We start from the raw sequence: 10,761 nt of genomic DNA, 5'->3' as shown, positions 1-10,761 counted from the left end.
CTCATCATCCCCGCGGCGCGGCGTCAATTCTCGGAAGGGATATATCCGGGTACGTTATGTCCGAGTTTGACTGTACATTTATACTTCAAAAACTCGCTATTGTTAATTGATTCTGTTAAAAACCTCAAGTCATACGTAATTACCTTTAATTGTAGATCATCTCCGAAAAATATCTATAAACATGTATTTCTGGAATATCATTTATGTATCCAATACAAGACTTTTAATTACTAATTTGTTTATAACAATGGTAAATAGTTTAATGTCCTAGAGTAAGGCTTCGTCTACAAATAAATGCAATGGTCTGGCGTGTTGCCTCTATTAAGGCGCATTATTTAGGTTCATTATTTCATAAGTAAAAATCTTTTTCTGAAAAATGCTTCATTTCGAAAATCTTTGTAGTCTTCAAATTATGTATGCAAAAAACTACACAAAAGGATTTATTCGTTTAGCCTTAATCTTACATAAAATTACGATTTCCCCATGCTTTGCATTTCCCTTAATTTGCGTACGGACTCTACATTCTGACTCTTTCTGTGTCTGGCCACGTGGAATATTTTGTAAGCCTTTGTGACAATAAACGAGACAAGCTCAGAGAAGTTGATTTAATTTTATTCCCATTTCCTTGCGTAAAAGATAGTTTATTACCTCTGCATTTGAGTACAAATGAGAATGAAATTGTGAACAGAATTCTAATCCAGATGGTTCTATGGGCAATAATTTTAGCAGAAATGGAACATTCTTTAATCTGAGATCAACAATCTGTGTCCTTCGACTCAATTTTAAATAATCCAATTTAGCAGTTACTGTTAACAACATTTTTCAAACAATTTTCAGATATCTTATGGTAAACTGACCATTAATGGGACAACTTAAAAAGTATTTCTAATACTGGGGCAATAATAAATACCGTTAAGTATCTTTTATATTTGAACATAAACCAAAAAAGTACAAATTTTGTAGTTTTTTTGAATTTAATACCACTATTTATTTTTTTTCTGACAATTTGCCATTTTTTGTATTTCAAAACTTTCCGCGTAACTTTTATAGCAATAATGAAATTTCCTACACTAATAGAAAAAGAAATTTTTTCCGCACATTTAATAATACGTATAAGAACAAAATTCATAACTTTTTTAACGATTTTATTCAATAAGTTAGGAATATTCTGTTGTCCCGCACTTGGACCAATTTTTAACGAAGTTGCTTAAACCGGGACGAGGTATCGCTGACTCTCTCTCTTGCCGTTCAATTGATTATTTATTCTTAAAAAAGTCGGGCAAACTATTTCATTGCAAACTCCCATTCTAACTTATTTGCAAACTGCTTAGGTATAGTTAAATAATTTAATACGAACTCATAAATTAAATTTTTTAATTGAAAGAAGTAAGTCTGCATTAAAATTTAATATTATAGATTAATATTAAATATTATAAATATTAATATAATAAATGTTATGGATTAACTTGAAAGTTCAATTGTTGGGTTGTAAGTTAATTTTTCTGTTGAAAATTTATATTTTCAAGTTGAAAATATAACTGTTTTGACGAAAACTCGTCTTTTTGGCATGAAAATGTATTCTTTGTGGTTGAAGAGTCTACTATTATATTTTTAATTTACAATTATTCTTAATTCAAATTAATTTATAAATTGAAAAAAGTGTTGAAACAATTTCAATTATGTTTTGGTTAAAAGTTTTATTACTGGGTTGAAAATTTAATTAAGTAGTTTTGTTAAAAAGTCATTCTGTTCGGTAAGAAAATCAACTGCTTTGTATAGAAGTCGCCTTTTTGATTTTATAATTAAACAAGTTGGTTAATTTTTGTCTTGCTGGCCTGAGAAAATCTTTTTTTCTTAATATTTCAACTATTTTGGTGAAAATTCGTCTTTTTGGTTCGAAAATTTATCTTTTTAATTATAAATTTTATATTTTTTGAGAAAAAATGCAACTGTTTGGTTGAAAATTAATTTATTCAGGTTGAGGCTTAAACTTTTTAAATGGAAATTAGTTGTTTCTTTAAAAATTAATTCAATTGTTTTCAGCTTGTAATTAAAATCTTTTTTCGCTGAAATATCAAATATTAAATTTTTTGATCAGAATTCACCATTTTTATTTAATCTAACACTTCAATTTTCAAACAAATTGTTGAATTTTAAAATCAAAGACTAATTTTCTACCAAAGAAAAGTGAATTCTTAAAAAAAAAATATAATGGTTGATATTTCAACCAAAAAATTTGTTAATTATAAATTAAAAACCATCGAATTCATTCAAGAAAAAAAGCGAATTTTCACCCAAACAGTTTGAGTTGTAACCAAAAAAAGACCAAATTTCTACCAAAAGAGATAAATTTGCAAACAAAAAAGTTCATTCTCAACCAAATATATTAATTTTCTACGAAATTATTGAATTCTCAAGTCAAAATCAACAATTTTCTACAAAACTCTTACATTTTCAACTCTAAAATATAATTTTTCAACATAAAATTTAATTTACAACCAAACAGTGAAATTTTCAATGAAAATGATTGATTGTGTAAAAAATAGTACAACTTTTAACCGATTAGTGGAATTTTTATTAACCAAAAAAAGGTGAATTCTAATCAAGAAATATATTAGTTGATATTTCAACCATAAAAGATTTTAATAGATTACAAACTGAAAGCAGTAGAATTAATTTTAAAAAACAATGAATTTTCAATAAAACTGTTGAAGTCTCAACCTAAACAGATTAATTTTCAACCAATCAGTTGCATTTTGGCTTGATAAATATGAATTTTGTCATTGAAAAGATAAATTTTCGAACCAAAAGAACGAATTTCCAACCAAATAGTTGAAATATGAACCAAAAAAGATATTTCTGTTGATAAAATTTTCAACCAAATATTAAAATTTTTAACCAAACAATAATTGAAATTGTTCAAACACTTTTTTCAATTTATGTATCTCTTTTAATTTGATTTTTTAATTTTAATTTGTTTAAAAAATTTAATCTACGAGTCACTATCGAATTACTTGCCTATATCTAAGCATTTGGCAAAGAGGTTAGAATGGGAGGTTGCAATAAAATACTTTAAACAACGTTTTAGAATAAATAATCAATTGAACAGCAAGCGTAGAACTTATAAACAATATTTTTAATATTAATTAATGTAATTTAATAATACCTTGTTATTTTTTAAAGTTAAATTTTAACAGGTGGATTTGAATTTTATTAAAAAATAAAGAAAAATAAATTCCTTATGATTTATCATAATCCATTCTTGCTTTTTAATGTATACTATGATTGTAAATAAATTGTACCATTTTATTTTGATAAACACCATTTGATTTTCCTTATCTCAGTATTGGCTTCTTATGTGTCCCACTAAAGGATATACCCCAGAATTATTGTCCCACTAATGGGCGATCTGACTAGCTTAAAAAATAGCCATTTATATCAATAAACTTTAAAATTAACAATTTATTTTTTCTTCCAATCGATCAAATAATGTATTATACACTTATTTTAACGGTTTTTGTACAACGAATTCCAATTCACCATTTTAAAATTATGTTTATGTGGTTTAGCTTTTCGTAACTGTCCCAGTAATGGTCGGTTTAGCTTACGTAATTATCCCAAAGCAGAAAAAAAAGGAACATCGTCATTCTACTCTGTGCCTGCATGGTATTGTCTAATTTTGCAAGTAAGTGTACCTAATATATATTTTTTGTTTCTTGAGCCAATGGAGCCTCTCCGCAACCTTTTCCGTCACTGACCTCTTTTAAGGGGACATTCAGTTTAAGGTGGGTTCCGAACTACCAGAGCCTCGGTAGACTCACATGGACGAATTTCCATTGTTACTGGCAATGTAATATACTATTGCCCCGTAGTTAAAAAGCTCGCCTAAGGATTCAGTTTAACTTTTTTGTCAAAAACAAAATTGAGATTATAGAATTATATAATGTCATGATAATAAAATTACAAGAGACTGGAAACTGTGTGATGTCTATTTGATTGCAGGGCGGGTATCACGTGGCCCTCCTTTTAATGTCTCAAGTAATTATCATAGTAATGAACGTCAGTGCGTCAAAGTATTGTCACGTAAAGTGATTTTTCTATCATACATTTTTTAAACACAAAATTCTAATCGGAAGAGTTGCACTGACAACTGAAACTTTTTAATATCTTTTATGTTTTCGGATTAAGGGCAGCGTTGTCGAAGCCTGCATAAGCTACGTTATTGATTTTCGGCTTTAAATAACTGAGCTTTTAAGCCGAAATATAATGAATTTTAAAAAAACTAGTGGAATTTTCAACCAAAAAAGTTTTTTACCCAAAGAGTAAAAAAGACGATTTTTCGACAAAATACTCACAAAATGGTGAAGTTTTCAAACCAAAAAGTGTAATGTTTTAGATAACAGTACACTTTGAAATTGGAAAGGTGAATTTCTAACAAAAAAATATAATTTTCAATAAAAACAGATGAATTTATAACAAGATAGTTGAATTCTCAACAAACATTTTGAACTTTCAACAATTAGGAATGATTTGCTACCCAAAAATACGATTTTTTAACCAAATATATTAGTTTGCTACCAAACATTTGAATTTGTAACTTATACAATATACAGAATAAAACTTTAAACAAAAATGAAATAGTTAAATTTATAGATAAAAACTCTGATAAGAAAATAACTTTGAACAAAAATAAAACCAATTTTTCAAGAAAATTGTTAAATTTTGAACCAATGAGATGAATTTTTGACCAAGAAGAATAATGTTCTATCAAAAAAGACGAATTTCAGGCTTATCCAATATAAAGGGTAAAGTTTTAAATAAACAGGGTATAGTTAAATCTTCAGATAGAAAAAAAAATTGTTAACAACAAAACTTATTTTCAACCAAAAAGATTAATTTTAGACCAAGAACCTTAATATTGTACCAAAAAAGACGAACTTGGAATAAAAATACAGGAATTTCAAGAAAATTATTTAATTTTAAAGCCAAAAAGACGAATTTTCTACAAAAAAGTAAAAATTTCAACACAAAAATATGATTTTTGTACCAAATAGTTTAATTTTCTACTAAATTGTTGAATTTTCATGTCAAAAAAATTAATTTTCTACAAAACAGTAGAATTTTTAACATAAAAGTTTATTTAAAAGCGAATAGTTGAATTTCTAACTATAATTATGAATCCTTAATAGAAGAATAATAATTCCATTTGAAGGAGTTTAACTTTAAGTCTAGTAATGGACTTTTCAATCAAACAATTGAATTTTTAACCAAAAAGGATACATTTTCAAACAACAAGATTCCATTTCTACTAAGACGAATTTTCTACAAAATACATGAATTTTAAAAACAAAATTTAAACTTTCAACGAAAAAAGATAAATTTTTAACCAAATACTGGGTGGCAGCTTGCACCGAAGAAAAAACTTCCCGTTTATTTCCTGTTTTTTCCCAGTCCGTAAACATTTTTCACGGTCAATGAAATGAAGAAATTCGAAATCTAAAGCTAAAAATGTTTTCATTTGAAGAAATAAAAACTGAGCTGCATATAATTTTAAGCCATTTTAAGCTAGAAACACTAAAAATTGCACGATCAAATTTTTACATTCTCATCAGAGAAGGTATTAGATTTGTGTAACATTGACCCCCCCCCCCCAGTTTTTGTCAAATATCCACGTTTTGAGACCCCCTAAATCCACAATAGCTTTTGAAAAAATTAATCTATTATATTGGCGTTTGGTACACTCTTTCAGCCTCCTAAACTAAAGTCAGGTTTGTTAGCCAACCATTTCGGATACAAATTTAAAAAGATAGCGCATTTTTAAATATCTTTGAGGCCACTTTTTTCAAAATTCGAAACTCCTCTGTACGGATATTCATAGCATTAAAAAATTTAAACAAATAGGAAAAATAGAAAATTAAAATTTGTAATTTTGAAAATGAGACCATTCGAACTCCCGTCTAACACACTACTGATGACGGTAGAAAATTCAATCTGGGTCACTGAGGTTTAGAGGTATAATTTAGAAATTAGAAAACAGTCAGGCAGCGTGTACAGCGCATCTGTATACCTTTGAATCGTAAAAATAAGATTGGAAATGTGCAAATTCAGTTTTTCAAAAAACCGCAGAAGTTGCAATACAATGTTTAATAAAAAAGATTTTTGTTTAATAATGTGCATTTAAAAAAAAAGACAATGAAACTACGTGTGTTTTAATGCCAATGCATGCTATGAATTGTAATAATATACATTTATGGAAATAATATATAATTTGAGGGACAAACTTGAGTGCGAAGCACGAAATAAGTGATGAGAATGTCTTCGTTAAAGCCGAAGTAGCTTTAACAAGAAAGGATTCACAATCAGCAAACTAATGTTGTTGATGCATTGATCTATACATTTTTTTTAATTATCTTAGAAATTTTTCAGAACTTCATTCAAAATGATTCAAAATCTTCCGAAATTTTTGTAAAAAAAATCCTGCAAAATAAAAAAAGTTTCCTTAAAATCTTTCAAAATTGTTTTTGACAATTTTGGAAATCTTTTTTAATCTTTTTAAATCTTTTAAAATATTCTCTTAAAATTAATTTTTCAAAATAAAAAAATTGCTTTCAGTTTCCCTAGGATTCTTAAGAAAATATTTGTTATTATTTTGAAGCCTTCCATAATTATTAAAAAGCTTCTAAATTTTTTGTTCAAAATTTGAAAAAATATATGTTTTATTTCAAATTATTTTCATGGAAATTTCAGTACGTATAGACAGATTTTGGTGTTATACGTCTACACTTGGTTTACATTATTTAAAATTATTTCAAATTTTTAATTAATTTTGAACCTTTTTAAAACTTCTAAATATGTCTTTAACTTACTCGAATTTTGTTTAGGAGTAATAAGTGTTCAATATTTGTTTATGCAATAAAATTCAACAATTTAACTTACAAAATTAAAATATCAAGTTTCAATCGGACAATTACATTCCTTTAGCTACTAAGCCTTCACATTAAAACCGTGTAATTTCTACCGTTAAAATCTGGTAATTCTTAAATTTTGAATTGATTCCGAATCGTCTTGTACAATCAAATATTCACTTTTTAATCCTTAAAGTACTGTTCAATTTAAAAAAATCATTATAATGCATCTTCAAAGTTGATACACTAAAAATGTTTTTGATCCAAAATTATCATATTTAAGCGCTTTTAATTTTTTAGGTCTTTAAAAATGCATTTTAAAATTCTTTAAATGAAAAATGTACGTTTGGAACTGTTAAAATCAAATTTGAACAGATTTTCTTCTAGAAATTTGTCAAATTCCCAGTCAAAAACAAATTCACTGTCATTTCCCGGGTTTCTCTGGTGACATGAAATTCCCGGTCATTTCCAGGTTTTCCTGGTCCAGCGGCCACCCTGAAAATATTGAAATATTTTACTGAAAAAGATGAATTGTTAACAAAAATAGAATAGTTTAATTGTCAGTTAAAAAACTTATTTTCCGCCAAACATGAAATGAATTTTCTTCAAAATATTAAAAATTTTAACAAGAGATGAACCTTTAACTAAAAAAATTGATTTTGAACACAGTAGTTGAATTCTTGATAAAAAATATTACTTTTTAACAAATAGTTAAATTTTCAACCAAAGTTATGAACCTTAAACTAAAAAAATGACTTTCCAACAAAGTAGTCACTTTTTGTTTCAGGAATATACCACTTATTAAATGAATACACTGGAACTTGGATTGAAGCAGTCCGGATTTGGGCCGTTCAAACATAAATGATTCACGCGATCCTTTCTGCTTACGTTCAGATGATTTGGAAACAGTATCAAGGCCAATGCGAGCCATGCTCTTTTTTCAATTTCATATTCTTCATTAATTTTCTTTAAAAATGTTCTTATTTTCCCTTTCTTAATTTCAAGTTCCAGTGTACTTCTGAGGTTCTTTAATTAACTTATTTTTAGAGCTTCATAGTCTAGGGTGGAAACCCTTATTAAATTTTAAATTGAACTTCTTTTTAAAAAATCGATATACAAATACAATCGTTCTTCTTTTAAGGTTTACAGAAGAAGGTCATCACTCTCTGAATCGGTCACTCGTGAGCGTATCACGAAATGTACACGCGATGTCAATACTGAATTATGATTCAACTTCAAATCTACACGCAAAATCGTTCGAGACTGTCAAAATTACGAAACAGATCTCTCCCAGGTCAGTAATAAGAAAGGCCATTTTTGCAACTGAATTCGTTATTTATTTAAAAAAGTATATTATTCAGAGAATTATTATTTTTTAATTAATAATTTTTATTCTGAAAGATATATAAAGTTGTGAAGTGTATTACATTTCTTATTTAAACAGCTTGTGAGCAATCTAATAGCGTTTATCAAACAGGAAAAACGTTTTCAAATTCGTACTTCCTTCCTGCAACTGATTCTTTTCCTGTTAACGGTGTGCTTAGCTCACACACGCCCCTTTGCCAGCGTTCCATGGGGAGGGGGGCTCCCAATGTCTGGTCACAAAAATAACTTAGGTCAGGCACGATCCCTTTTCCAACGTGTCATGGGGGGGGGGCACCCCTGTGGCCGGTCCCAGAAAAAACTTAGGTCACACAATACCCCTTTTTCAACTTGTCCTGGGGGGCGGGAAGGCATCCCAATGACTGTTCAAAAAAATAACTTAGGTCAGACACGACCTCCTTTTCAACGTGTAATGGGGGGTAGGAAGGCACCCCTTTGACTGGTCACAGAAAAAATGTTGGTCACACACGAACCCTTTTCCAACGTGTCATGGGGGGCGGGAAGGCACACCTGTGACTGGCCACAGAAATAACTTAAATAACACACGATTCCCTTTCTAGCGTTTCATGGGGGGCGGGAAGGCACCCCTCTGACTGGTCACTAAATTAGACGCAAACTTCCAAGAATTTTTTATGTTCAGTATTTCTGCGATTTTCAATATTTAACGTCCATCTAGCCTTCCAGGAATTTTTCATACAATTTGAGTCACACCACTAAACATTTTGCAGTATATCTGTGATTTTTCATATTTGTCCTCTATTTTGTCGAAAACCATCAGTCGTAGGGTAAAAACATATTCAACATAAAATATGTATTTTCAAATGATCTACAACTCTTATTTGAAGCTTTTTAACAAATTTTCACTATTCACTGAGATAAACGTAAAGAAACATGATTTTTATGGGTTTTTCATGAATTTTACCATGAAAATCAAATTTACGGGTATTTTCACTATCATATTCGTGATCAGCGCGTCAAAATACATAGATATACGAAGTTTCGAATTAATCGGAGGTAAGCGCTTTTCGGAACTTATCCGATTTTAAAAAGAAAGGTAGTTTGGAACACTTTCACTAGGCTTTTCCTAATAAAACTGGCAAAAATGACAGAAAATGGGCCTTATCTTGAAAGGGGGCCAATGAAAGATTTTCATTTTGAACTTAAAATGTTTGTACGAAGTCTGTGAAACATATCCAACAGGAAAATCTAAAATGCCAGAAAAAATCCAAAACCACTTTCAAGCACACCATGTGTTACGAGGGATGTGCATTTAAAAAAAACGTTTTCTCTTTGCAATACTAAAAATATACATTTTAAGTTTAAAATTTCCTTGGTCCCATATCCCTTATTATATTCATCCATTAATCTATAAAGCTTAAGGGTGCGTAAGCCGAATTATCCCTTCATTTTGAGACTTTTGACACAACCTCGAGACTTTAGGCCTATGTAAATTGATTATAAATTATAAAAACTAAATCTTTTATCATGGATTCTGAATATAAAAAATGGAACCTTTGTTTTTGTCTGAGTTAAGATTTTTTACTTAATGTTTTTCTTGAATAATCTATAAAAAATTAATGTCAAGAGAGGTTATATTTGGTCAATTGCCTTTAAGAGCTTCGTATTAGTGATTTTTTAACTAAGAATAGAATATTGCTGTTTTAAAGACACCCTGTAGAATGAAAAGTCTCAATTCTCAGGGACGCAAGAATTTTGGTACCGATGGGCAAAACGAAAAGTGCCTCAGTGCCTCAGTTTCTAAACACTTGGTCGGATTCTGTATTCTTAAAAGGGCCTAAAAATGTCAAAATAGAACGTTTTTTTACTAGTGGAAACCAGAATTTTTCCTATTAGAATGCAATTCATGATGGCCACCATGTATAAGGAATTAAGAACCACCTGACGAATTTGAAAGACGAAAATGTGGGATTTGATTGGTTCGTTTTCACTCACCACTTGAATTGAAATTGGCGTGACGTTTTCACACTGGTCGCTTACTCGCTTTCCCTGAATGAAATCCACCTATTCAGACACTGAACACATCGGTGCGAATGAAAAAGTTCCTTTGAGAGTTGTCACCAAGCCCGATGCGTGTGTGAGAGCCGGAGAGGCGAACGCGAGAGGAGATCGACCTCCATCTTGAAAAACTCCAGGGGTGCCAACCAAGGTCCTTACGAGGACAACATTTTCCTTTTTTTTTAATAAAGAAAATATAGCTTTTGCGTCTTTTAATTTTTTTCTGACCTGAGATGATCGTAAAAAGTATAAATTAGTTTCGGTGTGAGGCTTTGAAATGTGAATTGATCATCATAGATTTGTCTTTTCTTCGTTTATGAGAATAAGAGTATCCGCAGGAATAAGGAATCGATTGAATGACAAATTATTTGAATTGGAAAATTTAATAATGCCGATTCACTCGAATTGAAGTCTGTCAGTTCCTGAAAATTCACACCACCTATTCAGAAAATTTTCT

General features: G+C 29.6%; 1 protein-coding gene across 1 annotated transcript in view; it reads right to left on the bottom strand.

The window, feature by feature from the left end:
- The window catches only part of LOC117173340 (PTB domain-containing engulfment adapter protein 1-like), a 155,527-nt gene extending 145,158 nt beyond the window's left edge, over positions 1-10,369 (bottom strand). Inside the window, exon 1 of the mRNA XM_033361954.1 lies at positions 10,242-10,369. The gene's annotated coding sequence lies outside the window, so the exon portion shown is untranslated. The remainder of the gene's footprint in view (positions 1-10,241) is intronic.
- Between the last annotated feature and the right edge of the window lie 392 nt (positions 10,370-10,761).

This window comes from Belonocnema kinseyi, chromosome 1, assembly GCF_010883055.1.
Source record: "Belonocnema kinseyi isolate 2016_QV_RU_SX_M_011 chromosome 1, B_treatae_v1, whole genome shotgun sequence".
Classification (NCBI taxonomy): Eukaryota; Metazoa; Arthropoda; class Insecta; order Hymenoptera; family Cynipidae; genus Belonocnema; species Belonocnema kinseyi.
This window is presented reverse-complemented; position numbering and strand designations above follow the sequence as displayed.